Below are 12,322 nucleotides of genomic sequence, written 5' to 3' on the forward strand. Positions count from 1 at the left end.
TCTCCAACGCCCCACAACTGTAAGGCTGAGGGGCATCCGCATGCCTGCTGTTAGGAATCTGAGTGAGACTCTTGCTAGTGCATATACCTAGGATGCTTTTGTCCAGTTATGTGGACTACATATACACAAGTCTACCAAGAACCTCAGAGCAAAGCACAGATGCCTACACTCCCATGGTCCCTACTGATAATTTCCACCATCCAACTGACTCTTGTGTGTATGATGGGTATGAACTGATCTCTCAGGATTTTAATTAGCATTTTCCTATCAGTGATTCTTAATGTATGTTTGTAGGCCTTCTGGCTCTTGTTTATTTGTTTTGTATACCAGAGCTTGCACTCAGGCTTTTCCAAAGCTTCATAGGCTTTTTGATTTTGCACACTACTGGTTCATATTCTTTGCCTATATTGGTATTCCTAGCACTAAATTTGCAGAAATTTGCATGTTCATATATTTGGTTACCAGTTTTCCTATTGAGAATATCTATGCTATGTGAAATGTCATATATATTATAATATATATATATATTATATTATATATATGGGGTGTGCATATATGAAGAGACCATTTCATCAGTCAAGATAACATTTCTCAAGGTCAAGGTCAGCAAGCAAGGCAACAATTACCCAAAAGAGGGGCCAGGGCCCTACAGGTACTCCTTTTAATAGAAAAATGAGCTTCTGACTTAGGTTGCATGGGACGTCAGCAGGTCATCTTACCCGTCATGGAGTCACCTGCTCAATCATCCCTATGCTAATTCCCTGCCAGGTTCCACCCTCCTGAATGCTTAAGGGAAGTTCCTTGTCTGTGTATCCTGCATAATGGGCCTTAACAGTTTAGATGCAAGATTGTAAAACATCGGTAGCCAACTTCTGCCCTCTGGAGCTCTCCCATTGTGCTGTAAGCCTATACTTAAGACCTCCTCCCTCCTTCAATAAATGGCATTCGGCAAAAAATAAAAAAAAAATTGAAAAAAAGAGCACTAGTTGCTCTTTCAGAGGTCCTGAGTTCAAGTCCCAGCAACCACATGGTGCCTCATAGCCATTTGTAATGAGATATGGTACTCTCTTCTGGTGTACAGACAGACTGTATACATAATAAATAAATCTTTAAAAAAAAAGATAACATTTCTCACTAGTCTTTACCTATTTCTTTGGACACCACCAAATTCTCCCCCAGGTGACTTGCTAGCCAGTAGCCAGTGGTTTTAGTTAAACTCTGGCTTGTGGGTTCCACGATTCCTTAGATCTTTCCACGGTCCATATTTCTCCCTTTTAGCTCTGTAGCTTTTCCCACAGACCACAGCCCTTTCTCCACCCCTTTGTCCGGCAAGGTGGTGATATGATAGCCACCCTTCCTTCAGCCATGGCCTGAGTTAAGCAGCATTGTCAACCCAGAAAACTGCAGAAACAGAATTCTCATCCCTTTTGGCCACAATATATATTAGAAATTAAACTCCCCACTGGTTTCTGGCTGCTCTTAAACAGTTTTAGTACCCTGCAATTGTTTTTTAAATATGGAACTTTATAGTTCATTCCAACAGAGGTTAATATAAACATATTGCTTTTCCAACATTACCAGAAGTTGGCAATAAATTATGTTTAAAGAAGTTTTAAAGCTTTCTTGAAGAAATCATTCTGCATGTCTAAAATATAATTTTTACTTTATTTTTAAAAGATTGATTTTCCTTTTATTTATGCGTATATGTCTGTATGTGTTTTATACCATGTATCTCTTTCTGAATCTGGGTTACCTCACTCAGGATGACATTTTCTAGGTATATCCATTTGCTTGCAAATTTCATGATGTCATTGGTTTTTGTTTTTGTTTGTTTGTTTGTTTGTTTGTTTGTTTTACAGCTAAGTAATACTCCATTTTGTATATGTACCACATTTTCTTTATCATTTTTTGGTTGAGGGGCATCTAGGTTGTCTCCGGGTTCTGGCTATTACAAATAATGCTGCTATGATGGATACTAGATGTAAAGCAAAGGATAACAGATTACAACCTGCTGTTGTTTGTTTTTGCTCTTGGGGGGGGCACTAGCCAGCTCCCAAATAAATCACACACAGAGGCTTATTCTTAATTACGAATGCTTGGCCTTAGCTTGGCTTGTTTCTTGCCAGTTTTTCTTAACTTAAATTAACCCATCTACCTTTTACCTCTGGGCTTTTCCCGGTCTCTTCTGTAAATCTTACTCTCACTCTGTGGCTTGCTGTGTAGCTGGTTGGCTGGCCCTTAGAGTCCTCCTTCTTCTCTGGCTACTTCTCCTTTCTCCCAGATTTCTCCTTCTATATATTTTCTCTGCCTGTCAGCCCCGCCTATCTTTTCTCCTGAATTGCTATTATCTGTTCAGTTCTTTATTTGACCAACAGGTGTTTTAGACAGGCATGGAATCACAGCTTCACAGAGTTAAATAAATGCAACATAAACAAAAGTAACACACCTTAAAATAATATTCTACAACAACAACCCACAGCTCCAGAGAAGCTAGCTAACAAGGAGGACTCTAAAAGGGACGCATGGATTGCCCTGGGTTGGGGAAATAGATGAGATCCCTTGAGTAAACTGGAAGTGAGGGGGGTTAATAGAGGGGAGGGGATAGGGGATGAAAACATGAGGGAACGTGATGGTTGAGCTGGGGGAGGGATAGAGTGGGAGAGCAATGAAAGAGATATCTTGATAGAGGAAGACATTATTATGGCGGGCAGGTGTTAGGGAGAAACCTGGTGCTAGGGAAATTCCCAGGAATCCACAGGATGACCCCAGTTTAGACTCCTAGCAATAGTGGAGAGAGTGCCTGAACTGGCCTACCCCAGTAATCAGATTGGTGACTACCCTAACTGTCATCAGAGAGCCTTCCTTCATCCAGTAACTGATGGAAGCAGATGCAGAGATCCAAGCCAAGCACCAGGAGTCCAGTTGAAGAGAGGGAGAAGGGATTATATGAGCAAGAGGGATCAAGATTATGATGGGGAAATCTACAGAGACAACTGAACCAAGCTCATGGGAACTCACAAACTATAGACCAACAGCTGTGGAGCCTGCATGGGACTGGACTAGGCCCTCTGCATATGGGAGACAGTTGTGTAGCTTTGTCTGTTTGAGGGGCCCCAGGCAGTAGGATCAGGATCTATCCCTAGTACATGAGCTGGCTTTCTGGAGCCCATTACCTGTGGTGGGACACCTTGCTCAGCTTTGATGCACCAGGGAGGGGCTTGGTCTGCCTCAACTGAATGTACCAGGCTTTGCTGACACCCCATGGGAGGCCTTACCCTTTTGGAGATGGGGATGGTGGCAGGGGGGAGGCTGGGGGGAGCAGGAGAAGGGATGAGAGGGGGATCTGTGGTTGGTATGTAAAATGAATAAAAGAAATTTCTTAAATTAAAAAGAGAACATAGTTTTGAGATAAGATCTCACTAAGTAATCTGGGCTGTACTGAAACTTGAAACCACCCTGCCTCTTCCTCTTAGATGCTGGTATGACTGGTATGTACCACCATGCCTGGCACATCAGTGAATTCTTCATTTTCATTGCTATATCTTTGAGTCTTACATTTTTTGTTTTATTTCCCCTCGAAAATTCCTTATTGTTCCCCCACTTTGTCCATAGTTTCTTTAAAAATCCATACCCTATGTAGAACCATCCTTCTCCGACAATTCCATCATTGGGGTAATTTCTACATCTAATTCAATTGACTGGTATTTTTTTTCCTCCTTATGGATAATGCTTCCCTGTCTGCCCTACCTAGTAATGTTCATTTTCTGCTAGACATAGGTAATATTCTGTGTAGTATGCATGTGATTGGTACTTGGCTAATGACTCAGTGGTACTCCCTTGCAGGTGCTAGGAGAGTGTCTCTGTCAAACTGCTCTTTGGGTGGTTCTCTGATTCCATACACACAAGGGTTTCACTTGGGTTGTTTTGTTGTTGTTTGAGGTGTTTTTGTTTGTTTATTTGTTTGTTTTTTTCATTTCCAAAAGGTTTGTTAAGACAAAACCTAATTATACATTGAAGATAATTTGGCCTTCCAATGGTCTGCTGGTTGGATTTTCCACTGATTTATCAAGGAAGATGAATTTATTACTTACAATACTTGTGACTTATGATGAGTTTATGGGGACAATCCTATTTTAAGTCAGACTGAGTTCCTGCACTTCAGAAAATCCAAACACTAATTCCTCTCTCCTCTGCTCAGCACAATGATCATCTCTTTGAGTTTTTTCATTTTGTTGGCATCATTGACTCTACCATGAACTAAAGCAACTATAAAAGAAAGTTTCTATTTAGCACACCATTCTGGAGTTTCCAGTTCAAGATCAGTTGACACATTGCTTTGGGCTTCTTGTGGAAGTATAGGATGACAATGGAGCTGGATAAAAAACTACTCATCCAATGTCCAGGAAACAAGAGAGAGAGGAGGGAGTTTGACAAAGTCACATGATCCCCTTCAGAAGAAGATACAATGGCCTAGAGATCTCCCACAAGTCTCTTCCTCCTAAATGTTCCACTACCTCCTGGTAGCATCACTGGTAGGTACCATAGATTTTAATTCTTTGATGCATTTATCAAAATTGAAGATGAACTTAATGATATTTTTGAATGGAAACATAGCATTTGAGATATAACTTAAGGGTCCAGAGAGATGGCTCAGAGGTTAAGAGCACTTGTTGCTCTTGTAGAGGACCTGGGTTTTGTTCCCTACGCCCACATGGAAGCTCATAACTGTCTATAACTCCACTTCTAAAGGATCTGACCCCCTCTTCTGGCTTCCATTAAACACTGTACATATGTGGTGCACAGATATACATGCAGATAAAATACCCATACTCATAAAATAAAAATAAATAGTTGTTTTAAAGGTATAACAAAAGACTGGTTGAAAAATGTACATACTAAAATGTAGTTGCAGGTTGAGCATATAAGTTATGACTTTTTCTTTTTTATCTTCTGCATTAAGCAATTGTAATTGCTTAATGTAATTGGAGGGAATAAATCTGTGAAGATGGTGTTGTGATGATGGAAGAGGGAGGAATGTTTCAGCACTAATAGAGGCCACAGGTACTGCAGTTGGAGTATGGACTGAAGTCTTGGCTAGACTGGGTTGACTAAATATTGCCTCCCTCCATTGGGGCTTAAGAACATAGCACCATTAATTCAATGTATCAGGCACCTTGACAAGTTTATTCATAAATAATGTGAATTTAAGCATTACATTAGTGTGCAATGGGAATCATTTTTCATTTTTTGCCAGTGAAGAAGAAAAAGGCTCTCTAGGATGAAGTAAATAGTCAACACAGTCTAGCCAATTAGAAGACAAGTTGATTTGCACCCACTGCTGTTGAACTGGGGTGATTTATTCATCAACTTGACGTAAGTTAGAGTTATCTGAAAAGAGGGGACATCAACCAAGAAAACTCCCCTATAAGACTGACAGGTGGGCAAGCCTGTGTGGCATTTTCTTGATTGATGATTAACATAGAAGGTCCTAGCCCACATAAATGGAGCCAACCCTAGGCGGGTAGTCCTGAGGTGTATAAGAAAGCAGGCTGAGCAAGCCAGAAAGTCCCTCTATAGTCTCTCTTCAGTTCCTGTCTCCAGGTTCCTGCCTTGAGTTCCTGCCCTGACTTCCCTCAGTAATAGAATGTGACCTGAGAGTGGTGAGCGGAAGTTAACCAGCACCCCAAGTAGCTTTTGGTCATGGTATTTTATCTCAGTAATGGAAACCTAAGACAGATTGCATGGCCCTTCTTCACCTCCATCTAAATGGTTCTGGAGCTTCTTCGCTGTACTTCAAAATCCTCTAGGAGAGCATGTTAAATACAGTGAGGGGGGTGTCCCACCTCTAGAGCCCTGAATTCATTCTGGCTGTGGCTCCAGAAATTGCCTACAGAGCTCTCTGGTAAAGCTTGGTTATGCAGTTTGGGAGAGCCTAGGCTGGAATCCACTGATCCCAGTGACAATCCTCGGAGATGTTCTACATTTGGGACACAATTCCCCATGCCTGGTCTTCTTATTCTTTATTTGGATTTCTGTTTCCCAGCCCCTTGTCTTTGTGATTCTGTATTCTGATAAGGTTCCCAGGCCTATAAGGGTGCTTGAAAACCCTTCCTTGAGTCATTATTTTTCGCACTCTCTCCAGCACTCTGGACGCTTTCCTAGTGGTCCAGAGGAGTCAATGCCCTTCCCACTCTGGAATCTAATTTCAGGAAGTAAATAAGCCACAGCACAAAATCTGTTGTCATATCAATCCACTTACCAGGATTTTGAAAGCATTAAAGTAATTTATTGCAAAGTCATATCACATGAATCAAAAGCTCTCTGTAGCTCTTGATTTCATTTTTCTGCCCACCCCACCCCCACAGCTAACACTGGCCACAGCTTTAAGGGTGGGTCAGGAATCAGTTTGCCCTATGGGGCTCTGTTACCTTAAGGACAGTCCTCTCTCTCTCTCTCTCTCTCTCTCTCTCTCTCTCTCTCTCTCTCTCTCACACACACACACACACACACACACACACACACACACACACACACATTTGGTGTATTGGATTTTCTGGCAGCTCCAAGCTTTGGTCCAAAGGATCACACACAGCTTCAGTATAGATTTGGTGGATAGTTGATTGAGAAGCCAAGCATGGCTTTCTGTGCATTCCACTTTTCAGGTGAGCTAGTGTGGGGTCTGCCCAAGAGGACAGACATGATGACACTCCAGGTTACAGACTGTGCAGCTGATCTGGGAAATCAGACTTTCTCTTTTCTCTGTGGTCACTCCCCAAGATAAGAAGGCACTTCCTGAAACATCTTGGAGTAGAGTGAACTGTCAGCCCCTTCACACTAAATGGCACAGGGGTTAAAGCAAGTGTTCTCACATTATAGAAGTGGACTATTTGATTAGGAATTGGTGTGTGTGTGTGTGTGTGTGTGTGTGTGTGTGTGTGTGTGATATGTTCTACTCTTATTTCTAATCTAAGAACCAAAAAAAAGAAAAAAAATTTAATTAAGCCGGGCAGTGGTGGCGCAAGCCTTTAATCCCAGCACTCGGGAGGCAGAGCCAGGCGGATCTCTGTGAGTTCAAGGCTAGCCTGGGCTACCAAGTGAGTTCCAGGAAAGGTGCAAAGCTGTCTCGAAAAACCAAAAAACCAAAAACCAAACAAAAAAAAAAAGATTCTTGAAATACAAAGAAGAGATGTCCAACTGAGCTGAACCGGTATAAGCAGTGGTGAGACCATTTGGAGAAAGCAGGATGTCTTTAAGGACAGAGAAGTCTATGCCTCTGGGAGAGACTAACAAAAGAAATGAATGCTTACCATCAGCCCAGGCAGCCTTCCCTTTTTCTCCTTTTCTCTCTATTGACACCACCTTGCTCACTCCCTCAGTACATGTGCAGGGAAGAAGGCTGTCTACAGCTCTCCAGATACATCAGCAGACTAGCCTGGATGGCCATTTGCCTCCCAGAGGCACTGTGAATAAGTCTAACAGAAATAATTTAATGAGTTCATCTTAGATGAGGACTATGCATATGGGGGTCAGGGGAAAGTATCTTTTAAAATGCTCACTGTGTTGGGACAGAAAGAAGAGTCAGTCTATAGAGTGATTTCCATGTAAGCACGAGGACCTATGTTGAGAGTCCCTGATCCATGCAAATGCCCAACATGACGACATTTGTCTGTAATCCCAGGTACTCTCACACTGGGGGCGGGAGAACAGTGAGGCCTGCTGAACAGTCTCAAGCCAGGTCCAGTGACAAACTCTGACTCAAGACCTAAGGTAGAAAGTGACGGAGGAAGACACTCAACTTGGACATTTGAACTCCATTTTCACACACATAAACACACATACACACAAGGTTGTCACTACGAATTGGAGAAAGACACAACATGACAACTTTTAAAACAAATTGTCTTTAATAACAGAGTGGTTCATTTTAGCCATGGACACCCATGTAGGTGTCCAGAAATTTTTAGAGGCACATGGTAGAAAAGGTGCTTTAAAAAACAAAACAAAAATCTGTAATTTCTCTTCCCCATCCCTTGTAATAGCACCCTACTTTTTCATTAGGTTGTGAGGTTTTTATGTCCCCCAAAGTCCTGGTGATACTGAGCCACGTGACTTTCCTGTCTGTGTGATAACCATGTTCCAAAGGAGAAATACTCCAAATGTCTATTGACAGTGGAACAGAGACTAAACCGGACGATACATAAAATGGAATACTAATTGGCCCAGAAAAGGAAGAGGTTCTGCTACATGCTACTTCATCCATGAACCTTTGGACCATATGCTATGAAATAAGCAAGAGATAAAACAGTGCATATCTGAGTTCTCATTTCTTGAAGAAGCTTAGACGGGACAAAGTCACAGAGGTAGAAAGGTGGGATAGGGGACAGTTGTGTGGGGTGGGATGATGAGGAGAGCCCTCTAATGTGACAGAGTTTCTGTTAGAGATAAGCAGCTGCTTGGAGTCAGGCATGGTGACGCACACCTTTAATCCCAGCACTCGAGAGGCAGAGGCAGGCGGATTTCTGAGTTCCAGGCCAGCCTGGTCTGAAGACCTGAGTTCCAGGACAGACAGGACTACACAAAGAAATCCTGTCTCCAAAAAAGAAGAAAAAGTGCTTAGCCCGGCTCTTTGATTAATGCCACTGAGCTACGTACTTAGAATTAGTTAACTTTCTATTTCTGTACCACAAACAAGTAAACTAGGCATTGGACATAACTATTTCCAGCTACTTGGGAGCCTATGGAAGACAATATCTTTGAGCTCAGAAGTTCAAGGCTAGTCTGGGCAACATAATAAAATCTGGGAGAGTGGAAGAGCGAGGCCACCTTGGCATCTTCCCGGGGCCAACTTCCATACAGTGGTGCAGTGAGAGAAGCAGACTGGATGCGTCCGGGTGTGTGCACAGGCACACTCTTGTTTCCTCGGTTTTCTTCTAATCATGAAGTACAGCTGCTCCCTTCTCCTCTAAGACCTCTTACTGCTCTTCATTTGTCTGGTCCCAGCAAAACGCTAACCCAGCCCCACTCCATCTTCATCAAAGGTTGGGACTAGTAAATGTAGCCAGCAAGTTGCCCTTTCCCCTCAAGACAATCTGGCAGAGACACTCTGGGGAGAGAGGCAAGATTTCCCTGTGGAAACAGACAATGGCAGATCAGCTCCCTGGCTTGCCGAACTCCGGTCTTTAGCAGGCCAAGGTCAAGGTTTTTGTTCTACTTGCAACCGCCGGAGTTATTTTACTTTATTTTGTTTTAAACCAACTCTATTGTTATTAAAATGTGGGCTTCAAGAGAAAACTTTATGATATTATTATAAATATGAAACTAGTATCCATTTTCAAAATGAGAACATAGACTCTAAAATGAATATAATTTATTTGCAAACAGGAGATCAAACTCTTAGCATTTTCTATAAAAGAATAAAGCTTGTTTTTTTTCCTCTCAAAAAACAAAATGATGAGTTCCTCGGGCATTCAAGCACTCAATAAAGATATTCTCTTTGAGTTGGTGAGAGGACTGGGATGAGAATTGCAATGGGAATATCACTTTACGTTGAGGTTCCAGTTTATTTCTGATGTTCCAGGTAAGGCTTTCTGTCATTTCACATTTAATCCCTGTTGTCTGTGCCTTGTATACTTTTCTGGTCACTGTGATAAAATATTAGGCTAATGGGACATGAGGAAGGAAAGATTTGTTTGAGCTTATGGTTTAACATGACGTAGTCCACCGTGGTGATTTATCTGTGTAGTCCTGTCTATCCTGGAACTCAGCTCTTCAGACCAGGCTGGTCTGGAACTCAGAAATCTGCCTGCCTCTGCCTCCTGAGTGCTGGGATTAAAGGTGTGCACCACCACATCTGACTCCAAGCAGCTGCTTATCTCTAACAGAAACTCTGTCACATTGGAAAGCTCTGTGATAAAATATTAGGCTAATGGAACATGAGGAAGGAAAGCTTTGTTTGAACTAATGGTTTAACATAATATAGTCCACCATGGTGAAGACCTAGGCATGGGAACAGCTGTGGTGACTTGTTCACATCTTGACATATCAAGGAGCAGACAGAACAGGACAGGAAGTGGGACTGGAGGGATATCTCAGTAGTTAAGAGCACATACTTTTAACTACATACTGCACTTGCAGAGGACCCAGGTTCTGTGTTCAGCATCCACAATGAGTAGTTCACTACTGCCTGTAACTCCAGTTTCAGGGACTCTGACTCCCTCTTCTGGCTTCCGATGGTATTTGCATGCACATAGCATAGTGTGCATAAAGTGTCATGCACACACACACACACACACACACACACAAATAAATAAATCTAGAAGCAGCTGCAGATGACACAGGAAGTGGGTCTGAGCTGTCAACTTTAAGGCCTGCCCACAGAAACCTCCTTCCTCTTCCTACTTTACCCATCCTAAAGCTACCACAACCTCCCAAAACTGTCACCAGCTGAGGCCCAAGTGTTCCAAGACAGTAGGCTGTGCAGGACATTTTACACTCAATTACATAACAGCATCCTGTTCTTTAGGGGACATAGATCTTAGTCAACAATATTTTAGTGATGGAGACATCAAGATAACAGTACCTTCCCAAGTTCAAGTATTAACCGTACCCAGCAGATATTCCACCCTGTGCTTCTCAGGTCTCATTTCTTTCCCTGTGCCTAACAGCGCTGCAGCCTGGCATCCTCTGCTCTGCAGAGCAGGCTCAGAGAGACCCAGCTTCTGGCCCAAGTTCACGTACTCAGTAAGGGTGCCCACTAGGCCACTCTGAGCCTGCAATGTCGGCAGCCAACCTCTTCATATTTGCATGCCTCCATTTGGTGCTCCTGGGTTTGACTAGCAGTGAGCACAGACTCCTGCTTTTCTTCCCATCAGGGGGTTGGATGCTGTACACCATGTCTAGCAATAATTAGCATTCGTTTTCTTATCTGATAGAAATAAAAAATAGCCGCGGAGATTCTGCGCAGAAACATCACCCGTAAAACGGTAGCGTGGGGTACAGAAAACAGCAATTCCTTTAAAGAGAAACGTGAACTAACCCAAATTCGGTGTTTTCATCTTTGTTTCATCTATCCTTTCTCATCCTTTTCCTTCAAAAGGCCATCTATTAATAAGTCTGGTCTGAGATTGCATACCAAGTGAATCTTTGACAAGTGTATTGTCTCTTAAATGGCAAGGAGAAGAAAAACATGGGAGGCCAGAAAACACGCCATCTTTCCCCTCAGCACCAAGACTCCTTCCTTCCCATTCAGCTGCTTCTGCACAGCAACAGACTGAAGAAGATCATGTTGCAAAATTTGGCACCCATGGAGTTTATATTTTTCAGAATATTTAATAAAAGGCCACCAAATGTTAAAATAATTATCTATTTCCTGTATGTGTGCAAGTTTTTCCCCGTTGCTAAAAATTTCTTAATTAAAAAAAAATTTAATGAAGTGGTTTCTGTTTGTGAAAAAAAGCTACTGTAGACATCACAGTAAGTAAATTACGAGAACTTTGGTTTCCTTTTTGGGCAGCCTAGTGTCCCTCTCTGGAAGGGTCTTCCTGGTGGCCCAGGCAATCCTTCTTTTCCTTGGGTTATTTCCTTCACTCTTATTGAATGGCCTCAGCTTCTTTATCCATCCCATTCAACCTGCTTTTTAACAGACATGTAATCATCCTAATACACTAACGCAACCAGATTTAGAAAGAATAAAAGAGAAACAAACAACTTAATCACTTGAATCCGTTCACTTACTATCCACTCCCCAAGCTGCTGCCCTGGCATGGACCTCAGATGGGACACAAGCCCTTTGCAGCTGTCAGCCCTCCTGTGTCTTTATTAGATCATTCCCCCACCATGAGTGTCAGTCAGTTTTTCATGATTAATATTTAAATGGGTGCCAAGCGCAATGACCTTAAGCTTTAGGGTGTTTTCAATGTACGTGTGTGACTATGTATTATGTAGTGTGTGTGTATGTGTGTGTGTGTGTGTGTGTGTGTGTATGCATGTGTATGTGCACACACATGGATGCAGGTTCCCTTGGAGGCCAGAAGATGGTGTCACAGCTCCTGGAGTTAGAGTTGCAGAAGGTTGAGCGACCCTATGTAGGTGCTGGGAACTGAAATCTAGGTCCTTTGGAAGAGCAGCAACACTAAACTGCTGAGCCATATCTGCAGCTCCAAATCTTGGCTGTTTGTTTGTTTGAGACAGAATTTCATTACACAGTCCTGTCTGGTCTGAAATTCACTATGTAGACCATGGTGGCCTTGAACACACAGAGATCTACCCGCCTCTGCTGAGATTAAAGGTGTGGTCCACCATGTCTGACAAGGGGTTCTAGTTT

At 42.5% G+C, this 12,322-nt stretch overlaps 1 long non-coding RNA gene across 1 annotated transcript; it reads left to right on the forward strand.

Annotated features, from left to right (window-relative positions):
* Window positions 1–4,377: 4,377 nt before the first annotated feature.
* LOC131906016 (uncharacterized) lies at window positions 4,378–11,331 on the forward strand. Its single transcript, XR_009378095.1, has 3 exons — window positions 4,378–4,532; window positions 5,255–5,373; window positions 11,096–11,331. It is a non-coding gene; the product is annotated as an uncharacterized LOC131906016 (long non-coding RNA).
* Window positions 11,332–12,322: the final 991 nt, after the last annotated feature.

Source organism: Peromyscus eremicus, chromosome 3, assembly GCF_949786415.1.
Source record: "Peromyscus eremicus chromosome 3, PerEre_H2_v1, whole genome shotgun sequence".
NCBI classification, from domain to species: domain Eukaryota; kingdom Metazoa; phylum Chordata; class Mammalia; order Rodentia; family Cricetidae; genus Peromyscus; species Peromyscus eremicus.